Consider the following 8,440-nt stretch of genomic DNA (forward strand, 5'->3'; position numbering starts at 1 on the left):
GAGCCGGGCGGGGAGGCGGGAAGGCGGCGGCCTGACCCTCAGAGAGCTGAGGAGACGCGCCTCAGTGAGGTGTATCAGCTCTTCGGAGACACCTCAGGCAGTGGCAAAGCGCTGACTGACTCCCCTTCCGACTTCCTAAAGCGATTCTTTTCGGGTTTTTATTTTTGTTTGTTTCGGTAGTGAATAAGCGGTGCGGCTTTAGGTGGGAATCGGTCTGCGAAGTCGTGTCTCCCTTCTCTGAGAAACGCGCACACACGCGCACACACACACGGGTGTTCTGCAGGAGCTGCGGTTCTTCTGGGTTAAGGGTCTCACGCCTCAAAATATGTCAGAAGGTGGGTGGGTGGGTCAGTCTTTTGAATTATATTCAGCTCTATGTGATACTGTATAGAATCACAGCACGGTTTGGGTTGGAAGGGACCTTAAAGACCATCCAGTGCCACCCCCTGCCCTGGGCAGGCACCCCCCCCCCCAGCCCAGGTTGCTCCAAGCCCCGTCCAACCTGGCCTTGAACCCCTCCAGGGATGGGGCAGCCACAGCTTCTCGGGGCAACCTGCCCCAGGGGATCACCGCCCTCAGAGGGAAGAAGGTCTTCCTCATATCTCATCTCAATCTCCCCTCTTTCAGTGTCAAACTGTTCCCCCTCGTCCCATCACTCCCCTCCCAGATGCAGAGTCCCCCCCAGCTCTCCTGGAGCCCCTTTAGGCACTGGAAGGGGCTCTGAGCTCTCCCCTTTTTCGCCTTCTCTTCTCCAGGCTGAACCCCCCCAACTCTCTCAGCCTGTCCTCGTAGGAGAGATGCTCCAGCCCTCGGGGCATCTTCGTGGCCCGTCTCTGGACCCGCCACAAAGATATGTTATCATACCTATTCTCTATGTCTTTTACCTATATTGCATCTACAATGAACATATGTGAATCTATATAAATGATGAAATCTTTACAACATGCCTGCATCTAATCATGTACACCTGGAGAAGAGAGAGCTCTTTTTATACAGAGAGAAGCTGTCTCTGCTGCCATATCAATTACTTCTGCTTAAGCATTTAACATTGTTATTGTTCTCTATTCTACAGGGGAAAAAAAAAAAAATCCCAGACAAATGCCTTTGCCCAGGCGAAGCAGTAGGACTGAAGACCTCCTGGAGGGATGACGGTCAGCCTGCAAACTTGTTTTCTCCTCCATGGAGTGTTGCAATTGAGATCACTAAATCGATTCCTGAATGACTGAACAGTTTGTCTAGGAAAACAGCAAGAGAAACTGAGCACAGAATGAACAAAGTCATTGTGGTATGAAGACAGATAAAAGTAACTGTACAAGAATGGATAAGAAAACAGAAAATAGATTCGTTTCTGTTTTCACTGTCATAGAACTCGAATAAAATGGAGTAGCAGCCTGTGCCAAAGTCTCCATTTTGAAGGCAATTCAAGGTGCGTTGATCCCCACGCCATGCATCTCTCTCTCTCTTCTCGTTGGTGCTGACCTCCCTTCTGTCTCTTCACACCTTTTACTGGTGGTGGAAGAGCCTCTTCCCACAGATTGCTCAGAGTCTTCCTTTGGCAGTCTTTCCCCTTCTCTCTCCATCTTTGCGCAAATCTCTGAAAAGCTATTTTATCTTTTGCTAACAAGCTGGCGCTGAGCCAGTTCCTCAAAATCATTTTGCTGCTCTAATGTTCTTTCACATAATAGTGTGTAATCTTCATGCTGCTTGTAGCAATTCAGTATTTCTACGTGAATCGCACACCTCTTATTACTGCCTTTTCACGTGGCATACGCAGCAACCTCGCCCTCTGCTGAGGCAGCCACTTGTGTCTAGTGTTTTACTGTATTAGCAATGCTTTCTAGTTTATGGCATTGCCACGGTTCCGCCTTGCCTACTGTAGAGAGCTAATAATGAACATGCGTCCAAAAATTAATTGCTATGCCTTGCTTTCAATGTTGATTTCTTTTCCTTACTGGAATCCATTGCAGCCATACGAAAATCGCAGCAGTCTGTGATTTTTGCATTGCAAACTTTCAACTATACCCTAGGATTATAGTTCATATCTACAAATGAGCGAGAAGAGGAGGGAAAATAATTCAGAAGAATAGGCTCTTTAAAAAAATATATATTCTTATGTTACAAATGTTAAGGGAGAGGTTATTCCTATTGCTTGAATTGGTTCAAGCACAGCAGGGTATGTTCTCGGGCTCACTGCTACGCTGAGGGTGTTTCCGTGGGTGCTCACAGAGAGGTGCTGCACTCTGTCCCTGCCAGTGCAGCCCTGAGGAAGGCATCAGCCCCCTGCACCCATGTATCCTTTGAGACCCACAAGGGTGCCATCGGATCCCACCCATTTTATCCCCAGCCTGGCACCTCTCCTGCAGAGGGATCTCCATGGCCCCCAGGAAGCCCCACTGCTCAGCACCCAAGGGGCAACCCTTGGGTCACCGAGGTCCCATCACCTCTCCGGGGGCTTGCGTTGGGTCGGGGTGCCAAAGGATGGGTGTTACTGACTCTGTTCCCCACTGCAGGTCCTGGTATTCCTTGTGGCCGCAGGGCAGAAGGGCATATCCCCAGGAGGTCATAGAAAAGGACAGAGGATGTCTACAAGTGTGCCTCGTGCTGTGCCATGCCAGGGGTGAACTGGTTGCTCTCGTTTAACTGCCCTGACGCAAGGAGCTCTTTCCCCAGGTAATTTTCCAGTGATGCATCCAACCGCCTGTCCCACACGCGCTCCTTTGTGGGCAACCTGTGCTGTGTGGTTGTGCTCCTTTTCACAGTCTCTCTGTCAGTGGGCGTTAGGTTAGTCCTATACTTTCTGTAATTAAGAAGGAAACAACACTTCTGGCTGATCCTGCCTACCATTTCCAGACTGCAGCATGGGGCCCATCCTGTTTGCCAACTTTCCCCTTCATCTGTTGATGCCTTTTGGTTGCCCACCTTTCAGGCTGAGTGCCACGTACCACGGGACCAGATCACAGTGAGCCCCTATTAGTTTACTGAGCACTGGTCGTATTCTGATTGGATTATGCAGCAGAAATTAAGCTGTCTGAATGAATTTTATTAATATAGATAATAAAAGCCTGGAGCATTATGGATGTTACGCTCATCAGTCATCTGAAATTTACAGCCTTAAAAAGCATGAGAAGTTTTGCCTCTTTTTCTGTGTCACCAGAAACCTACGAAACAAGTATTTTTTGTGGGGCTATTTACGGAATACTGTGGGCTGCTTCATAGGAGATTTCAAGCCAGCTGTCTTGATATTTTTAATTTACTGGCTGGGACAAAAGCAATGTACAGAAACCCACGATTAAATTAATTTACTACTACTTTTTTAAAACACAAACATTGCAGTTTGCTAGTTCTACGTCATAAGCCATAGAGAGCTGGCCTCTTGTTTTGAACTGTGTGACTGAGGAGAGTTCTCTTTCCCGTGAATAAGTTTCACCAACTTTCAAACGACCAACATTACAGTGTAGTAAATGGCATAGAGAGCCTGAGGCCTTTTGCCACCCCCTCGGGGGAAGAAGATAAAGGTTTATGACTGTAATTATTCACATCACACAAACCCAGGAAATAAATCAAGCAAAGTGTCTAGTCGGAGCAAAGAAGTTTCTACTGACACTTCAAAACGGAAGGAAACAGTATCCCAGGTCCTGCTCCTTCTCGCATGATACTCTCAGAGCCACAGGGAAGGTGAGATGCCAGGTTGGAAGCAACGGAGGAAGAAAAAGGGAATATGGGGGATAGTCCCAGTCGGACAGGGCGCTGGTGCTTTGCAGAAAGGTGAAGCTTAGGTGCTATTGACTACGGATAGGATTTGTACCTCAAGGAAAACTTATTTTCCTCTGAAAAGAAATCAGGGTTCCCGGAATAAATAGGATGACAAAGCCCATGATTTTCCACTTTCCTTGTTGATATTTTCATGTGAAACAAAGAGCATGCATTGTGAAGGAAAATAGCTCTTCCTTTGTTCCATGGAGAAACGCAGTAACCTTCCATAGATAAACAATTGAGCAGAAGTCTCTGAAGGGGCAGGGAGAGGGGGGGAAGACTATTTGCAGATAAAAGGCATTTTCTCATAAATGAGCAAGGTTCAGCTGTAACTCAAGGACCTCAGTAACCAGTTCGGACAATGTTTCTCAACAGCAAGCATTCAAATGCTGGTTTCCATGTATCTCAGAGTTCGTATTTATTAAATACTGCTTGTTCCACACAGATGATGCAAGGACCCATCCCAAACATCCTCAGGTTTTCAGATGGTGCCTGCGAACTTGATGGGATTTCCAGCCAGATAATGCAAACCCTGTCTGAGGTACAGTGTAGTAATAATGCTTTTTAACATGAGGAGGCAGGGGAATTTGGGGTCTGGTTCCAGCCATCCCACTTAGATTCACGGGGACCACTGAGTGTGCGTGGGGGCAATGGACCTACAGCTCCTATTGACTGTCAGCTTAGAAGGACAGCGCTTCTGTAGAAATGCCCTATAAGTCCCATATATTGTCAGTATAACCAATGAAAGTTTAATAAGGTGCTTGGTGGTAGTGCTGCTAAAAGAGTAGCTGTGAAACAATTTGATTTTGAATAATCCCCAGGAGGACACACTGCGAGAAATGAATAGTTTCCAATAAGCTGCTTCCTCCGGCCTGTGTTGAAAAATGTGAAGGAGTTCTGTTTATCTGCACCGCCTGGATTTGAAGATCAAGGATTTTACTCAGCCCTGAAAGACGCAGCCATCTTCAAAAGGCCTTGGGCTTGCTGCAGTATTCATGCAGCAGGTAGGATGATCACTTGCTCACTGTGGCTGCGTGTGAAGTAAAAGTGCCTGTGATAACATTTATTTTTCTCCATTTTCATTGCCTGTACATAGGGCAACGACGTGAAGAAGTAAAGCAGCTCCTGCTGATCTCCCCACCTTAAGAACCGCACTACTGCAATGCCACCATCCGTGCAGCGAGGGGCGTTTTCCTTCCTCTCCCCAGGACAGAGAGGTTCCAGGGACACATTTGTGCCTCTCCAGTCCCTTGTATTCTCAGCACCGGCTCTTTACCTGTAGAAAATTCAGAGCTCATCCCAAATTCACTGTGGATTTAGCAGGTACATGTGTTCCGCAGAGTTTAATATATTTGCAGGAGCATCCAGCACTGTAATACACGTTTAATTTCCGAGCCATTAGGAATAATTTGCATAACAAGTGATGCCATAGCAGTTAAAGGAGCCACCAAATCCAATTCCCTTCTCTTGAAGCAGTTTTTATGCATCTGAAGCTTTTGAAATTAGCAGGGGTGCTCTTGAATTGGCATTAAAAATAGTGCACTTTTTGAAATAACAAGGTGTTTAACTGCAAGCTTTTACACAGTGCTGACCTGTCACTGAGATCCGCCCCATGCTGGTGGCAGCGCTGATGGACAAAGGGAGAGAGGACTCCAGCTGCAGAAGATCTCAGCAGCACAGCTCAATCGGAGCCAGGCGACAGCAGTGTCGTCCCTTGATCTGTTGCAATGTCTCAGAATTTCCTTTATGCCGTCAGTCTGACTGCATCTGACCTGCAGCTCACAGAAACCTGTAGCTGTCTGGGAATCAGCCTTTGTGAGCCTTGTGTTGTTACACTCTGCACTTCACTGGCAGAAAAAAGAGCTCTTAATGAATCTCAGTCAATCACTTCTCCCAAAGTACCTGGCATAATGGCATTTAAGTGCATGTTAAGCAGGAGTTTACATTGTCTTAAATCAGGACTCCAAAGCTTGCCTGTAATGTAAAAAAAAAGGTAACTTTTTAACCTTTTTATCTGTTTATTTTTGCTTCTTTGTGATACATAAAGAAGGCCTAGAAAGTTAACTCTGCTTCTATATAAACTGTTCTACTGGCATCTGTACAGCAGAAATACCAGATTTTAGCTTCACAATTTTTGGTGAAAGACCTAGGGAGAACTGGAGAACCTTTGGCCAAAGAAACAAGATGGCAAAGTGAGCGCCTGGTCTGTAGGAACATCTCCCTCGCGAGGGAGAAATGAATAAAAGGCTTAGCAAGCTTATACCCCCGCTGCAGGCGGAGGGAGGTTCGGCTGGAGATGCCAAAGACCAGCAGGCCGGCTTTGGTATCCCTGGCAGCTCTAGCACAAGGCAGCATTAACGAAGAGCCATGGGGGGTTTTGTCATTTTTGCTGACCCAAGAAAATAAATTAACAGATGGTGTTCAGCAATGGCCTTTTTCGAGAAATACAACATTTTTGCAACCTATCTTTAGCTAAAGCTAGTGTATGGATTAGCAGAATTAATTTGGTCATAGGCAGGAAGGACAGAAAAACAGCCCTTCTGACCTGCACTAGATTTACCATATTGCAAAAAGCGTATCACCTGGATAACACCTTCTCAGAAAATGCCTTGAAATTGCTTCAAGGGAGAATACAACCTCCTTCTTAATCTCCAATCCTTCTAAGCACTTGCGTATGATAACCCTTGCCCCCTCCCTTCAATTATCTAATTTTCATATCCTGTTTTATTTCTCCAGAATAAGCCGAGTCCCCTTCTGAGATGAACATTGCTTCCTGGAGCTCCTGCAGCGCAATGCGGGTGGATCCCCAGGTGTCTTGGGAAGAATCAAAGATGTGGAGATGTAACGCATGACCGTGCACACCTGCTGTAACACAGCAACCCCATGCCCACCAGCACGGCGGAGTCTCATTTGTTTATATTGCTATGGGAGCAAGAGATCTTTGGGAAGATCACAAATAGCAGGTAAGGGAGAAGACAAAAGTGCAGCCCATCGAGTATTGTAATAAAATATAAATTCTGTTTTAATTTGGTCTCTGAGGTTTGATTGTCTTTGAATACTTCAGTCCCGCTTTAGGGCTCTCCAGGGACTGTGCTTTTGTGGGCGATGAATGAAAGGAACCGGGATATTGGCTATCTTTCCTTTTCCTTATCTTGCCAAAAAGTTGAAATCTGGCAAACCTTTTGAAAAATAACTGGAAACAGTGCCTGAGCACAGTTGATCACTGTTTCCTAGTAATTGGGGTGGGGCTTGGAGCTTTAGCTGTATCATAATTAGCTAATGACTATATTTGTGGCCCTCCCCTGCGTAGGATGCTGGAGGTGATCTAGGAACAACTGAGTGGACAAGGAAGAATCTCCTGGACAGAGTCACTCCAGGTAACCTTTCCCTTGTCCATTCCCCGGGGGCGGTTACATCGTGTGGTGAGATTAGGGTCCCACATCTAGCATAATTTAGGGAAGTTCAGGCTGGGAACTGATTCTTGGGGGACAAGCCTCACCAGCAACAACAAGGATGGGATGGCAGGCTCTGGCCCTACCTGAGGAGGGGAGTGGAACATTAAGCCTCAGTCCATTCTCAGAGTTATCTTGATTCCTTAATGCTCCCTATAGCTGGTGCATGCACTGAGCGGAGGAGCAGCTCTGCGGATGGTGTTGGAGGAGCAGCTCAGCTGAGCAGATACATCTAACAACAGAGAGGCAGAGGGCTGAGTGTGTGTCCAAGCTGATGGGGGGGGATGTCTGCTGTGCCCTCAGGAATCGCATAGTAACCGCTGCCCTTTTGCGCAGACAGTAGCTTTTCTCTGGCTCTCACGCACAGTGAGTCGCAAGAGGGCTTGCTCTTCTTGGGTTCAAAATGATCATCATCAGTCCTTCCCCATGTGGAGCCAGTTTTGTAGGGGGGAAGCGTTTCATCTCTTTGCCCAAACTCAGTTCTCCAGCTGGACGTACACATTGCTTTGAGAGAGGATGAGGAGGAAAGATGAGGATGCAGTGGCTGATAGAAAGACTGAGGAAAGCCTGAGGCAAACCCAGGGCAGCAGACAGACTGGGGGTTTGGGTCTGGTCTAGTGACCCGGCTGCGTGACCGGGAGAGCATGTGGCGCTGGTTAGCTGTTCCTCGGTAGGTGCACTGCAGCAGAGGGCACCAGAAAGCAAGAAAAACTTTGGTCTGTGCTAACAGCTTGTAAAATACCAACGTCTTTGTGGCTTACAAAGACTGAGGGTGATGGCTTTGTGCTTTATGTGGGAAGGAATGATGAAGAAAGACCCGACTGTCCTCTCTTGCGTACTTTAACTTGCCATGAGCGCAGGCAGCGCGATGGCGCGAGCTCTCGGCATCCCGGCTCAAACCCACGCTCTGCCTGCCACTTTGCTGCGACTCCCGTGTGTGAAGGATGCACCTCGGCGCAGAGGCTGGGTATCTGATGGCCCTGCAGAACGCTTGGGAGCTTCTCGAGAGGGGGAAATGGGCCTCAGGGTAGCTGTGTGCCCGCTCCGACCCCCGCAGAGGACGCTCCTGCCACCTCTGCAGTCACACTGACAGCTTCGTGTTGGCGTTAAGCATTTCTGCACCGAGGGCCGCGCTGCATGGCGCTCTCCGGCCCTCTCCACCTGCGGAATGCCACCAGTGCCATGTGCTCACACCCAAACCCGCGCTCCCACCCCCTACCCCGGCAGCTGACACC

General features: G+C 47.8%; 1 protein-coding gene across 1 annotated transcript in view; it reads right to left on the minus strand.

The window, feature by feature from the left end:
- SOWAHA (sosondowah ankyrin repeat domain family member A) overlaps positions 1–8,440 on the minus strand; it is a 27,290-nt gene that overhangs the window by 1,533 nt on the left and 17,317 nt on the right. The window lies entirely within an intron of this gene.

The sequence above is a fragment of the Charadrius vociferus genome, unplaced genomic scaffold (genome assembly GCF_000708025.1).
Source record: "Charadrius vociferus isolate BGI_N301 unplaced genomic scaffold, ASM70802v2 scaffold370, whole genome shotgun sequence".
NCBI lineage: Eukaryota > Metazoa > Chordata > Aves > Charadriiformes > Charadriidae > Charadrius > Charadrius vociferus.